The sequence below is a fragment of the Salvelinus fontinalis genome, chromosome 4 (genome assembly GCF_029448725.1).
Source record: "Salvelinus fontinalis isolate EN_2023a chromosome 4, ASM2944872v1, whole genome shotgun sequence".
In the NCBI taxonomy this organism is placed as follows: domain Eukaryota; kingdom Metazoa; phylum Chordata; class Actinopteri; order Salmoniformes; family Salmonidae; genus Salvelinus; species Salvelinus fontinalis.
Genome location: NC_074668.1, coordinates 45,472,956 through 45,480,475, shown reverse-complemented (window position 1 = coordinate 45,480,475; position 7,520 = coordinate 45,472,956).

Genomic DNA, 7,520 nt, shown 5'->3' with positions numbered 1-7,520 from the left:
CTCAGATGGCGCTGGGTAGACGGATGGCTCAGATGGCGCTGGGTAGACGGATGGCTCAGATGGCGCTTGGCAGACGGGCAGTTCAGGCATCGCTGTGCAGACGGCAGACTCTGGCCGGCTGAGGCGCACTGTAGGCCTGGTGCGTGGTGCCGGAACTGGTAGTACCGGGCTGGGGACACGCATCTCAGGGCTAGTGCGGGGAGAAGGAACAGGGCATACTGGACCCTGGGAGCGCACATTAGGCCTAGTGCGTGGTGCCGGAACTGGTGGTACCGGACTGAGGACACGCATCTCAGGGCTAGTGCGGGGAGCAGCAACAGGACGCACAGGACTCTGGGGACACACAGGAGGCTTGGTGCGTGTTTTAGGCACTGGTGGTAAAGGGCTGGAGACACGCACCATAGGGCTAGTGCGTGGAGGAGGCACTGGTGGTACTGGGCTGGGGACTGTCACAGGAGAGTTAGTACGTGGGGCTAATACAGGAGGTGCAGGACTAGGGAGGCGTACAGGAGGCCTGGTTCGTGGGACTGTCATTCCCAGACGGTTAGCACGAACATCAGGACGAGCATGGAGAGATGACTCAGGTAACATCACATCCCGCACACGCTCTGTCGGGTGGATCTTGTGGCTCACGCACCAACACAGCAGCTCCCTCATTTCACTCTCTTCCAACCTCCCCAATAAATCCTTAACAGTCTCTGTATCATTCCCATTGCTCATCTCCAATATCAGCCCGACTGGCTCAGGTTCCCTCTTAGAGTCCTCACGGGTAGCACGGGAAGTTGACGCAGATCTCCCATCTGGACTCGCCACACTCCCCATGAGCCCCTCCCCAAGAAATTTTGGGGTATTACTCACGGGTCTCCAGCCTTGCTTCCGTGCTGCCTCCTCATATCGCCTCCTCTCGGCTTTCGCTGCCTCCAGCTCTTCACGAGGGAGGCGATATTCTCCCGGTTGTGCCCAAGGTCCCTTACCATCCAGTATCTCCTCCCATGTCCAAGAATCCTGTGTAGGTGGGTCCTGTTGCCGCTTTACATGCCGCTTGGTCCTGCATTGGTGGGTAATTCTGTCACGATCGTGTGGGGGAGAGACGGACCAAAACGCAGCATTTGGAAAATAAGCCATCTTCCTTTTATTGAGAAGAAGGAAAAAAACGAAACAAAAACACTTACAAACTAACCAAAACAATAAACGACCGTGAAGCTAATAAACGTCGTGCACATACACATGCTACAAACGTTCAGACATAGACAATTACCCACAACAAACTAAAGCCTATGGCTACCTTAAATATGGCTCCCAATCAGAGACAACAGAAATCAGCTGTCTCTAATTGGGAACCCATTCAGGCAACCATAGACTTTCCTAGACAACTACACCCAACATAGACACAGCTAGACACATACACTCAACACAAACCCATACACTACACCCAACACCCCCTTTACCATATAACCACCCAAAACCGACAAAACACAAAACATTCCCCCATGTCACACCCTGACCTAACTAAAATAATAAAGAAAACAAAGAATACTAAGGCCAGGGCGTGACAATATGTGTATGTGAGCAATACAATTTGATTTGTATTAAGTATTGTTCTTTTAGTGAGTGTTTGAAATGTACGCAATTAGGACCCAGGGGAAAATGGGGAAGGGTCATGCTTTGTAACGGTAGTCCTCCTCCTCTTCAACCGAAAAGGAGGAGTAGTGATGGAACCAAGGCGCAGCGGGTTGTGAACACATCATTTATTTAAAGACAAGACGAAAAAACACGAACTTCACTATAACTAACAAAACAACAAACGGAGTAGACAGACCTGGACGACGAACTTACATTAAACACGAAGAACGCACGAACAGGGAAAAATAGACTACACAAAAATGACGATGTACAAAAACAAACCGAACAGTCCCGTATGGTGCGACAAACACTGACACAGGAGACAACCACCCACAACGAACACTGTGAAACAACCTACCTAAATATGACTCTCAATTAGAGGAACGCCAAACACCTGCCTCTAATTAAGAGCCATACCAGGCAACCCTTAAACCAACATAGAAACAGAAAACATAGAATGCCCACCCAAACTCACGTCCTGACCAACTAACACATACAACAAACTAACAGAAATAGGTCAGGAACGTGACATGCTTTTTCTATTTCAGTCATGGGGAGGGTTAAGTTAAGCATTTTGTTTAGTCCAGGGGAGTCGTGATTTGTAATCAATGAAATTGCAGCATTTTTTTTAATTTAAGTATTAAATTCGACTATGTGTAACTTTGGTGTACGACCCTGCTCTCATTCTCATGGCTGAGCCCAGTGGAGTGGGCATTTTGCTTTCACCTTTCCATTGGCTGTCCGATCAGTCCCTCTTTGTGCATGGCGTATCCAGAGCATGTAGAGTATCTGGCAAATCAAATAGCGCTTGTAGTGATGACGTAGGGAGCTAGCACGCGATAGGAACAAAGGTAGAAAAACGGTGTGGTTCATAACAACAAATGGCGTTGCACAATTACGTAAGGACCACAGCTAGTAGAAAAAGTTTTCACAAGAATTGAAGGGTTTCTTTGCAGTCTCTGTCCGCTGAAAGAGAGTCCGTTGAAAAGTTCAATGGAATTTTGGAGTCGAATGGAGATGGTTTCTTAATGCTGAAAAAAGTGAATAGATGAATCAGATGTTGGAGGAGTTGCTGCAACCAAATGGGGAGGACACCAGTCCATGTGGATGGCTGGACTATCTGTATGCTTGCTTTGTCAAGGGATATGTTGAAAGGAAATGGTATCAGGATGCATGCTTAACCTGTCTAGGCTGAGGGTGCCGCTAGCGGCACTCCCCCCCCACCCCCACTGAAAAGGCAGAGCCGCGAAATTCAAAAAAAATATATTTTTTAAATATTTAACTTTCACACATTAAAGTCCAATACAGCTAATGAAAGACACAGATCTTGTGAATCCAGCCAACATGTCCGATTTTTAAAATGTTTTACAGGAAGACACAATATGTAAATATGTACATCTATTACCTAAAAACACATTAGCATAATCCACCATCTTTTATTTGTCCACCAACACCAGTAGCTATCACCAATTCGGCTAAACTAAGATATTTATAGCCCCTAACCAAGAAAAAAACTCATCAGATGACAGTCTGATAACATATTTATGGTATGGGATAGGTTTTGTTAGAAAAATGTGCATATTTCAGGTAGATGGCATAGGTTACAATTGCACCCACCGTCACAAATGGACTAGAATAACTACATAGAGCAACGTGTTTACCTACTTACTAATCATCAAACATTTCGTAAAAATACACAGCATACAGTAATCGAAAGACACAGATCCTGTGAATACAGACAATATTTCAGATTTTCTAAGTGTCTTACAGCGAAAACACAATAAATCGTTATATTAGCATAGCACAGGTGCAAACATTACCCCAGCATTAATTCTAGCCAAAATATATTATTTTTTTCACTAACCTTCTCAGAATTCTTCAGATGACACCCCTGTAACATCACATTACAACATGCATATACAGTTTGTTCGAAAATGTGCATATTTAGCCACCAAAATCATGGTTAGACAATGGGGAAAGTAGCCCAGCTGGTGAGAAAATGTCCGTGCGCCATATTAGACAGTGATCTACTCTTATACATAAATACTCATAAACGTGACTAAAAAATATAGGGTGGACATCGATTGATAGACAATTTAATTCTTAATACAATCGCGGAATTACATTTTTTAAATTATCCTTACTTTTCAATACAGTTTGCGCCAAGCGAAGCTACGTCAAAAAACATGGCGTCCTAAGCCACTAACATTTTTCGACAGAAACACGATTTATCATAATAAAAATGTCCTACTTTGAGCTGTTCTTCCATCAGTATCTTGGGCAAAGGATCCTTTTTTGGGTCTAATCGTCTTTTGGTGGAAAGCTGTCCTCTTGCCATGTGGAAATGCCAACTGCGTTCAACATGAACTGGAAGCGTGCCCGGCGATTCACAGCGTTTCAGAAATAAATGTCCCAAAATCGCACTAAACGGTTATAAATTGCTATAAAACGCTTTAAATTAACTACCTTATGATGTTCTTAACTCCTTTAACGAGTCTTAACATGACCGGAGAAAGATTACTCCCAACACTAATGCTTGGAACAGGTGCGGGTCGGTGTCCTCCACGTGCATAACGCAGCTCCAAAAGACTTACTAGCTACAGGGTTTTTTAATTTATAGTGCCTGTGAACGCGCAATCGACCCCATTCAAATCGTCATCACGTAAAGGCATCCAGGGGAAGACGTAAGCAGTGTCCGTATACTCATAGCAATAACAGTGGCCTTTTAACTGACTCCAGATCAGGGGCCAAAATTTCTGAAATCTGACTCCATGTCAGGGAAATTGCTGTAGAATGGGTTCTGTTCCACTTAGAGACAAAATTTCAACTCCTATAGAAACTATAGACTGTTTTCTATCCAATAATAATAATAATATGCATATTGTACGATCAAGAGTTTTGTAGGAAGCCGTTTCAAAAATTACAAGATTACCATAAATAGTGACAACAGCGCCCCCAGCCTCAACAGGTTAACACATTATATGGCATTCCAGTTTTAATATAAAGACCATCAGGTGAGAAACTTTGTTCTCGTTGTTCTCGACGATGGCACCGCTTCGTGGCACGTTGTTCTCGACGTTGGCACCGCTTCAATGAAAAACGTATTGCTTTGGATTGTGGAAGAGGACGTCAAAGACCAGGACAAGGAACCAGAACAGTCACAACTCAGTGTAGAACTTGTACATCAGGCCATTGACTCCATGGTAAATAAATATGACAGAAAGGTAGTCACAGCCTTGCTCTGTCCAGGCAAATCGCGTTCAGAACAGTTTCAGCTAGGCCTGCCCCCTACCCGAGCTATAACGCTGTTGAGTGATCTGGAGGAAAGGCTAGTGGCATGGGAGGCCAGCAAAACTACTCCTGAAGACCTTGATGCCTAGAGGCTTGCTGAACGGATCAAGAGTTTGAAGGCCAGAATTGATTCTGCAACAGAACAATTACACGTTGTTGCAAGAATATGGACCTCAGAGAGAGTTGGGGATTTAGAGAATGAGGAGAACTTTCTGCAGTAGTCATTGGAGCGTGTGAAGAAGCTAAAGGTAGGCCATTTGTCGAGGTATTAAAGGCACAATCTTTAATCCCGACAACCATTTTTGGATATGTAATAATGCCCATTGGTTCTTGCAGAGTATAGTCGTAGGTGGCTTGTGAGCTGGATCAATTTGTCTACCATACAATGTTTTTTGTGGGTACCTACATAGTTTTTTTACATGCGGGCTGCTAAGACCCCATACACCAAGCAGTGCCTCAAACAAGCTGTGAAGAGGAAGGCAAATGAGATTACGGATTAGCAGCGAATCAAGGAAAGGGCCCGTGGCGCAGGTGCCAAAAATTTGATTGATACGGAGGATGAGATTTTGTTGGCCAAGTGCGTAGGTATGTGAAGTGCATTGTTTGAAACATTTTCTCCATTCAGAAATACCCTGTCACACACTATCTTATATCATTTTTGAAATGTAAGCCTAGCCACAATAGTCCACTTTGTAGGAATTGTCTTTATGCTGTCATCATTGCTCACATTATACTTTACACATCACAATTGATAGCTTTTAAGACCACCTATCAATTTTCCACGGATTTTGGATTCACTCTGGGTTTCCGAGGATAAAACTACAGTTCATGACCATAGACATGAGAGTGTACTCTACGCTCACAACAGAGTGACGACGAGGGGTCTGCTGAAACTTGCCAATTACAGAAGGCTGACGCAAGGACTGTCCTTGTTTTGCTCAGTGTTCAAGTTTACATCAAAAGCTAGAGCAACACACCTTCTGATCCATCCAAAGCAAGAGACATGTAAGTGTTTAAACATATCTCGAGATACATGCCACTCATAAAATCCTGCCAAAATTCGGCCTATATCCTTATCCATATACTCACACCCTATTCATCTGAAATATCTGTGCCATGCCTCAACTACTTCAGACTCCGCTTGTATTAGTTGTAGAAATTGGAGGAGTAGGGGTAAAAGATGATGGTATGTTTGTTTGGTTTGTGTCTGGACAGATTCTTAGTGTCTTCATATCAATGTATTCCACAGAAGGGTCTAGGACTTTAGCGTTCAAAGAAACCACGTAAAACAGAGGAGTGTGACAAAGAATCCACATACCATCAGAGAGAACTTGGCTCCTGCTCAACAACACATGTTTGTAGTTGAGGCTGGGGAAAGGAGACAGTTTGCTATGGCCATCAGCATGGACGATAAAGCCTACCTACAGTACTTCCTGGAACACCAGGTTCGTTTCAGTGATTTGATCATGTTATTAATTGTTGTTGAATGTTTTTTCATTGACTCTATTTGAATAGTTAGTCATTTTGTACAACATCACACCATGTGTTGTGTGTAAAGGTACTATGTTGTGTTGGTTAATAACACAACTGTTCATATTTTCACACAGGGCTTTTCTGGGTCAAAGAAACCGACCTCTTCAGGACTTTGTCTGAGCCATCACTGTATATTACACCATCTGCCTTCTGTGATCTGAAGAAAGAACCCATTCAAGTGGACCAATACCTTCATTTCTACAGAGAATTTCAGTAGGGCAGTACAAATCAGCAACCCTGTCATTCTTTCCTTACACGGCACTTGAAGGAAAGACAAAGTGGTAGCATGATGGCAGAAAGGCCTTTAGTCGACCAGGTATGAGATATAGACATGTAGAGACTCTTATCTACTCAAACACGTATGCAATATTTAATGTCACAAATTACAATGAAGGTGCCAGAATGTTTTATTGTAAATAAAAAGGTTAATATGAGAGTTATTGCTTGGAAGTACCTGGTTTCACAGTAAATGCTCTGGTGAAACCTGATGGTGCAGATGACTCGTCAATTCTTAATCGGATTTCTTCTGCCACAACCCAAGCATTGCTCTCCATCATCTTTTTTTGCATTTTTGTCAAGGGCTGACTGTGTCATCACTGCGATTTCGGTCTCTGACAAACCATGGATGTCAGAAGATATTTGCCACCGGATTGCACCTCCATCACAGATAGGATCACCTGAGGGTCAAACAATTTTGAAATGTTGTAAACAGCAATCTGGAATGGGTGAAACAGCATCACTGGCTGCCCAAGTGCGTATCTCTGTATGTGAAAACATAAGAGTAGAATGTAAACAAAAGCAGCAGTGTCAATTTCATGTGAACAGCCGGGTTGTCATTTGAATGACAATGCCTTTGGGAGGGCATTTACAATTTTGTATTACACCTATAATAAGTTACAAAAGCATATTTTTACCCATTGATGCATTCAACATTTTTGCTTCGTTTTGACCTGAGTACTCAAAGGTTCTGTGAATGCGACTCAGCAGCTGTGTTAAATAAATCCGAACTCTCTCTGAATGAATCCGGACTCTGCTCTAAATCATACCCAAAAAGACACCCTTTAAATTCAAAT